The sequence below is a fragment of the Pinus tabuliformis genome, chromosome 8 (genome assembly GCF_031772625.1).
Source record: "Pinus tabuliformis cultivar Carrire ecotype Pingquan chromosome 8, CPIR1, whole genome shotgun sequence".
Classification (NCBI taxonomy): Eukaryota; Viridiplantae; Streptophyta; class Pinopsida; order Pinales; family Pinaceae; genus Pinus; species Pinus tabuliformis.
In genome coordinates, this window is record NC_142294.1 from 378,837,594 (window position 1) to 378,846,581 (window position 8,988).

An 8,988-nucleotide genomic window follows, 5' to 3' on the forward strand; every position below is an offset into this window, starting at 1 on the left:
GTGGTTGCACAACAAGAGTGTTGAAGTTACAAGTTGGGTCATAGAACCTACGTTGAGGTATGCAGATGTTGGTGAGATATTTACAACTTGTAAGGATGCCACCAAATGGAAGTGGAGATGGATAAGGAGTGCAGGAAATTGAGTGCTACCAAATTTAATACGAAGAATATAAGAGTTGGAGCATAGAAGAAATGGAGATGAAAAAGTAGATTTAGAGCCCAAAGAAGAAATATATGAAGAATAAAATGTTGAGGAGAGATACATGGAAACAAGTTTGATTTCATATTTGAGCAATAGAGGCAGTGCATGAGTTGATGTTTCTTGTTATGATGGAAATTTAAGAGCTGAAGTACTTATCGATTGGATTGGAGAACTCAAAAGATACTTCTAGTGTGAAAATATTCAGGACACAAATCAGGTGAGATTTGTTGTGACAAAGTTAAAGGGTCTTGCTGCACTATGGTGGCATATGATACCGAAAGACAAAGTAAATAATCGGCTAGAAAATATTAATAATTGGCAGAACATGGTCACAAAGATCAAGGAGAAATTTATGCCTATTAATTACCAACATATTTTGTATAGACAAATCCAAAATCTAAGACAAGCAAATATTTGTTCGTGAGTACACCAAAGAATTTTCTAGAATATCGCTTTGATTTGGCATAAAATTACCAAAATTCCAAAGAGTCGTAATGTATGTAAATGGCCTAAAATACCCGATTTAATACAAAAGGAGTGTGCATTATTTCTATACTGTTGATGAATCCTATCACATTGCCTTGAAGGTAGAGAAAAAATTGAATAGGAAAACATAGTCAAAATGTAGAGGACAAGGTTTTAGAAGCATAGGTAAGACGAGGACTTCTAAAGGAAGTGAAAATGAAGAAACCACTAGTGGTCAAGGTGGTATAGGTTGAAATATTGATGGAAGCGACATAAAATGTCTCAAAACAAGGAAGGGAAAGTATGTAATTACTTGTTATCACTGTGGAGTTGAATGACATAAGAAATTTGAGTGTCGGGAAGGACAAAATCAAGGGAGAAGAGGTGAATATAGAACAGACGTTACACAAGATGATGAATCTTCTACAACTGGAGAAAATGTGATTGTGCTTCACCAAGAACAGAGAGAAAACTTGATGTTTCATAGTGTATTACTCAAGCCTTAGAAAAAGAGACTGGAAGAATTGAAGCAAAGAAGGAAAGCTTTCCAAACTAAATGTAAGGTCCAACAAAAATGTTGTAACTTGGTTATATATGGTGGAAGTACTAAAATTTTAGTGTACACAGAAGTCATGGACAAGCTAAAACTAAAATGTTTAGCCCATCCAAATATGTACAAAGTCTCATGGTTACAGAAAGGGCAATAGGTGGTTGTGATTGAGAAATGCTTGTTAAATTTTCAAGTCGGTAACCTTCAAGAGAAGGTATTGTGTGATGTGGTTGACATGGATGCGTGCTACATACTTCTGGGAAGACTGTTGTTGTTTGATAGGAAAGTTCACAATCATGGTCGGGAAAATACATATGATTTCAAGAAGAGTGAACAAGAGTACAAACTCACCCCATTGATAAAAAATAAAGTTGTAACAACAAGAAGTTCTCGGAGTACTAACAAGAGTAACACCAAGATCATGTTTTTTTATTCCAAGGAGCTTGTACATGAGGAAAGAAGGAAACTTTTTTCTTAGTAGTGATTCCAATGGTTGCGCAGGAGGAGGAAAAATTAGAAACCATACCAACCAAAATTAAATCCTTGTTAGGTGAACTCAAGGATATTGTTTCTAATGAATTTCCAAAAGGACTACCTCTCGTGAGAAGTATTTCTCATCAGATTCACTTGATCCCTAGATAAAGTTTAAAAACAAGTAAACTTATAGGATGACTTCAAAAGAGAATGAAGAAGTAAATAAAAAGGTACAAGAGTTTCTTGATAGAGGATTGATAAAAAAAAGTTTGAGTCCATGTGTTGTACCAACAATGTTGACTCCAAAGAAGACACATGAATGGAGAATGTGCGCAGATTCTAGATCCATTAATAAGATAACCATCAAGTATCGATTTCCCTTGCTAGTGATGGAGGATATAATGGAATTTTTTGGTGGGGCTACATATTTCACAAAAATAGACTTTAAGAGTAGTTATCATCAAATCTGGATCAGGTAAGGTGATCAGTGAAAGACTTCTTTCAAGACAAAGGATGGATTTTTTGAATGGTTGGTTATGCCATTTGGGCTAAATAATGCCCCTCGCACATTCATGAAACTCATGAATGAGATCCTTATACCATTCTTGCGAAAATTTGTTGTAGTATATCTCGTTGACATTTTATTTTTTAGCAAAAGAAAATATAAGCACTTGGAGCATGTATGGCAAGTGTTATAGTGGTTGAAGGAAGAGAATTTTTTGATCAACTTGAAGAAATGTAAGTTTATGCAAGATGATATAGCGTACATGAGGTTTGTGATTGCCAAGGAAGGTTTGAAGATGGATACTAAGAAAGTGAAGGCAATCATGGATTGGTCAACACCTTAGTATACTTTTTAGATGAGGATATTCGATGGGTTGCTAAGCTTCTAGCATAAACACATTAGGAATGTTACCCATATTTGTGCCCCTGTTGCTGAATGCATGAAAAATGGAGAATTTATATGGACAACAACAATAAGGAAATAATTTGCAGATCTGAAAAGGAAGGTGATAGAGAAACATCTTTTCCCACTTCCGAACTTTGATAAAGTATTCCAAGTTGATTGTGATGCTAATGGGACAACAATTGGAGCAGTTTTAAGTCAAGAAGGCAAACCAATAGAATTATTTAGTGATAAGAAGAAATATTTTGGAAATGATTAGGAATTTGATGCTATTCTGCAAGCCTTGAAGAAGTGGAGACACTATTTGTTGCCCAAGGGATTTGTCTTGTTTATTTATCACTAGGCATTACAATATAGCAACAGACAAGATAAGTTAAATCAAAGGCATTCTAAATGGGTTGAATTCTTACAAAGTTATACATTTGTTTTAAAGGATAGTGCTGGAAGGTCAAATGATGTTGCAGATGCCTTATGTAGGAGAGTGTTGCTAGTCAACCCTTTGTAATTAGAAGTTGTGAGTTTGAAAATAATTATGGATTTGTACATAATAGATGTTGATTTTGGATAAGCTTGGATATCATGTAAATCACCTTGGAGTGTGGACAGAACCATGTTCTTGGAGTGCCATATCCCAGAAAAGTTTTTTATTTAAAAATCAACATTTTTACTTTCCTCAAGGGTTGATCAGAGATTGAATCTTAGTAAGGAACTACATGGTGGAGGCTTAGGTGGACATTTTCAAATGGATACCACTACAATGTTGGTGAAAGAGAGGAATTTTTTTACTTAGAATCAACAAGGATGTTATAATTTTTGTTGAGTGTTGTAGAGTTTGCCAACTAGCAAAGGGTAGAAGTCAAAACACAACGTTGTATACTCTGTTGTTGATACCAAAAGGGCCTTGGGAAGACGTGAGCATGGATCTTTTCTTGGGATTGCCAAGGACACAAAAGGAGAATTCTTCATTGATGGTTGTTGTAGATAGGTTTTCAAAGATGACATATTTCATAGCAAATAAAAGGACAAGTGAGGCTACGTAAGTGGTTATTTTCTTCTTCAAGGAAGTAGCGATACTTCATGGTTGCCAAGAATAATTACTTCAGCTAGAGATACAATAATTTTTGGTCACTTTTGGAGGATGCTATGGAAGAAAATGGGATCAACCTATCATCCACAGACAGATGGACCAATGACATAGTGAACATGAGCCTTGGAAATTTGATAAGGAGCTTGAGTGGTGAAAATCCCAATTAGTGGGATATGGTCTTCGCATAGGAAGACTTTTCATATAATGATTCGGTGAAAAAATAAACTAGTAAGAGTCAATTTCATATTGTTTATGGGTAGTCACCAAAAGGTATTGTGGACCTAAAACAATTTCCATATTTGGAGGAAAGGAAGAGTGTTTATGCAAGCGATTTTTCAAACAACATGCAATGCATACACAAATAATTGAAGAAAAGGTTGCAACAACGTAATGACATATATAAGGAGAAGGAAAATTTGAAAAGAAGAGAAATGATTTTTGTAGAGAGAGAACTAGTAATGGCACATATGTAGAAGGAAAGATTTCCCAGGGGTACCTATAGAAAGTTGAAATATAACTAAATAGGCCCACACAGAATTCTTCGAAAATCTTATGTAAATGCCTACAAACAAGAGCTACCAAGAGACTTGAATGCTCTCCAATATTCTATGTGGCTAATATATATGAGTTCCATGAAGGAGAAGGAATTGAAGAGATAGGTACATCCGCTAAGTGGGAGGAATAGTTCCCAGTTAAATCTATTGAAGAGGTGAAAGAAATCTTGGCCACAAGAGTTGTCAAGAAGACTTGCCAAATGGAATATCTGGAATATTTGGTCAAATGGAAAAATAGGTGATCAGGTGCTCAAAATTTGCCCAAAAATCAAAATTGTCATAATGGTGTGGAACCTAAAAGACCACGTAGTGCTCGTCATCCTAAATCTGACGCAACTAGTTTCGCGTGAAACAGACACCGTATGCTCCCAGAAAAGTGATCTGTTCATTTTCCCAAAAAGGCAAATTTGGTGCAGGGGCTAACAGGAATGCTGATTGGGCATCCGTACAGACCAGTCAGCAAAAGGAATATCCCTTGGAATATTTTGTGGAATATCCTAAAAATATTCGTTACAAGTGGCGAATCTAAAGGTGACAAGTGTCACTCCATTAATGGTGTATAGGTGGACCAATAGAGAGGTGACACGTGGCTAAGCCTGGGGCAACACGTGTCCTCCCTGGGGTCAATCAAAATATTGGTTGGGTAGAGGTCTGAATTGAACCCATGACCTCACCTGAAACAACACCAACCCTTACCATACCACCTGCAGGTTAGTTCTTAACTACAAAGGGAGGTGAGTTTGTTTTGTTATGTATTAACCGTCAGGTTGAGAGGTGGGTGGACTTAACCAGCGCCCCCCCCCCCCCGCTTTCCTCCCCTCTCCTCCCCCCATTTGAACGCATTACAAAACACCGTAATAGTTGTTGTGACCACCAAGGTCAACATCACCGCAACTGCCGGTCCAAGCGGCATGCGACCACTTTACCTACTGATCGCAACATTTCTTATGACCACCTAGAAGACCACCACTGCCTAATTGTTGCATGTGACCAGGTCAGTTGGCATTTGTTATGACCATATGGGGTTATAAGACTTTTTAATGGTCCTACAATTTCACCCACTGTGGGGCAAAAATTTTTGCTCAGTTAGCGCTTTTTGGGGTGAAATTGTACAAACGATGATGGTTTTTTAGTAATTTGTGGAGCGAATAGTGGCCTAACTATGAGAGGTCATAACTTCTCTAGTTTTCGACCAAATTAGGTGCAAAAAGAAGCTAGGTAGCCATTTTTGGACGTTTTGGACTCATTGGAGCAGGTCTCAAGATCAAAGGAGCACTTTTGGATAGACTTTTTGCAAATTGAAGGTTATGAGTGCCATGGTCAACCAGAGTGTTGATTTAGTTTATGAAGGAGTTTAAAGATGGATATGACCTTGCAGGGGTCTTCCAGCGTCCATGTGCATTCTGCAACAACCTTTACATCAGTGTTGTAGCTTTTATTCCTCTTTTATCTATATGTGTTTTGGAGAATAAACTTGTTTATGTACTTCAAGTGGATTGTGGTACTGTTTATGCTCTTTGAAGTTGGAGTATGAGGTCTTGGTGTAAGATGCCTATGTTTGTTGAAGGTTTACATGTTTGACTATAGGTTAACATGTGTATGGAATGAGAACTCTTACAGAAATTGTTTCTTTGAAGGAGAAACTAACCATTCCATTTCAACAGTTTATGTACTCTTCTTTTCTAGACATTGAGCATAATGAGAAGAGGTCATGCCTTTAGAGTTGATCCAAGGAGATGTAGCCTAGGAGGGGTGAACCCATTTAACAATGGCTGGTGTATTACTGATTGATGCATGCTTCTATTCAGTGTTTTGATTTCATGTTTAAAAGTTTTTCATGAAACTAATGTAAGAAAACACACATAAAAACTCATGTTTTTACTTGCCATTTTGGAGTACAAACCTCTAGCACATTTTTATATTTTGATGAGGATCTTAGCATAGAAATATAATATTCCAAATTCAGATCAATAGGGGATCTAAACATGCATAGGTGACTAAACAAGAGCTAGGATGCCTATGAAGGACTTCAATCTCTAAAGGAAAAACTACATGAGCTCGTAGCTCATATTTTCTTACCAAGGGTGTGATGCAGGAGCATCCTTGGCCTCAGGGAATCCTCATCAACCAAAACCAAGTTTCTATGAGTCTGTAATAAGTCTTATTACTCTCATCTATAACTATTGTTACTCCCATCTATTTTGAGTTGTTGATAAACCCAACTAGTAGTTGTTGCTACTCGTGTAGCTACGTTTTATCGAAGAAACTACTACTTTCAAGTTGTTGGCACTCCTAGTATCACATGTTGATACTCCTGCTCCAGGGAGTGTCTCACACCCAAAACTGACAGTTGTTTAGCTGAGCTGCTATAGGAAAACTGCTACTAGAGGAGCTATGTGAATGAGATGCGCGTTACAAATTTTAGTTTTTTCACATTGCGTGAGGAAGAAAATTGATTCAATTATCGAAGGCGAAGAAGTCGACAACATGAGAAACAATTTCTTTTAGTTGGAAAGCGAAGAGGCCAACAATGTGAGAATAAATTGAGAGAACATTGGAGGAAAGGAACTTTTGGGCTCTTGGGCTTTTACTTCCGACTCCAAGGGCTTTGGCTTTTGGATACTGCGTCATAGGGGAGATCTTCGCTTGCTACACTATTGGGAACAAGTGCTTTAGCTATTGCATGGTATTCCTATGCCACTACCTTTAAATTTCAAGCATTCTGTGGATGTTTTTCTGAAATTTAAATTTTTGTATGTATCAACACATTTTGAATGAATAAATACATTTAAATTCTATTTTAAGTTCTCGTGAGCATGCTTATATTTACTCTTTGTTTAGGCTTTGTGATTTATTCCTTGAATTAATTTTATGCATAGCCAAAATCAAATGGCCATCTTTATACGCTTCGTAACAAAGATTCTGGTTCTATGGTTTATTGTGAAAACTAAAAATTCCTGAATTGTGTCATTTCGGCACTTCAATGGAATTTAACGAGATACTTTACCTCTTTGGAATTCTACAGATTTAGACTCTCTTAAGCTTGCGTTTTATTTTATTAAAAATTATATTAGGACACGGAGATATAGACATCTCACCGCTCCCTTCATGTAGATTTAAATAAAATGAAGTTAATATTGTCACGCAAATTATGCAAGGAATATAACCGATAATTACTAGGACCATTAGGAGTGGACAGCTTGGAGAATGGTAAGTATGTTTCCTACACCAATGATGCGGACGCAAGTGTATGGTAACACTTAGTCAATGTAGAGGAAAGCTCCAGTGATTGAGTATTTTGTGACAGATGTCGGTTGAGCCAATACAGAAGATAGGGTTTGCCCTGAATAAATGACAATTGCTGCAATGCTATGCCAAATAACGTTTTCTTATTACAAACGGTTTTTTAATTCCGGGGACTGGTTCAAAGAGACTATAGCATTGACAATATTTTATAACCAAGTCCAAACACAAGAAATTGAGTATTCAGTCAGCCATTATATGCATACTTGTCTGAAGATCCTTGGAAAATTCACGGAGTTTTCTTTAACGAGAGGTGCATGAAGAGTGTAAGCATGTGACCTGGAAATTGTAACCACAGATGCTGGTGTCCCAGCTATCTAGTTACCTACCATGAGATAAGGACTCTAGATTCAAAGATTTAAAAACAGCCGAGGATGTGGTGCTACGGCTATTTGAGTTGTCTTCTGCCTGATGATAGTTGAGGGTCATGTTTTAAATTGTTTGAGTTATTCGATTGTCCCAAATGTCGATTTAAGGATTTTGGTCATTGCTGATAGTTGAGGGTGGAACTTTAATGCCTTTCAGTTATTCGATTGTCCAAAATGTCAAATTAATGATTTTTGTCATTACAATCAAGTTGCTGTTGATTATGGGACCAACAAAGCTTCATTGAATAGATATAATTTTCTTTATAGCTTTGGAAATCTCCATCTGCCTTGACTCATTAGGAATGCGTCTGGTTATCTTCACTTGCATGAAAATGATCGATACATTACGTGTTTGCCTACCCTGAAGAAAGTACATACGCTACTTTGTATGGGCACCTTTTTTATGAAAAGCTTGTGCACGGCTGTGTAGATAGTTAGAATAATAAATAGATAGGTAAAAGTTTTCAAGCAATCATTGTTAGTTCCGAGAATAGATCACACACAGCAGATTTATACTAAGAGACTTAGACGCCAATAGCAAAGAATAATCTCAGAGATAGACAAATGGAGAAACAACAAGATTACTCAATCAGGAACAACAGAATAGATTAAACAATCACTGGACAACAGAAATCATTTTGCATTACGTAACAAAACTGGACCTTTGCTTGCTTGCTTTCCTTGGCCAAAGAAATTACAAATTTATAGAGGCTGAAAAGGGATATAAAATCCTGCATGTGATTTAGATGGAGATCTAGAAACTAATGGCGGTGCAGAAAGATCTAGAATTCTGCATGTGATTTAGATGGAGATCTAGAAACTAATGGCGGTGTAGAAGGATCTAGAATCCTGCATGTGATTCTAGAAACTATTGGCAGTGTAGAAGGATCTAGAACCCTGCATGAATTTGGCTTCACACTTAACATTCTCCGGCTTGAAGCCAAATAAGAGTCATAAATCAAGTACACCGAGTCCTGCCATACCTCTACATAACTCATGTTTATTTCGTGGTAGAATCTTAATGAGCATATCAACACGGTTCCTATCTGTATGGATCTTTTACAAAGATAATTGTTCTT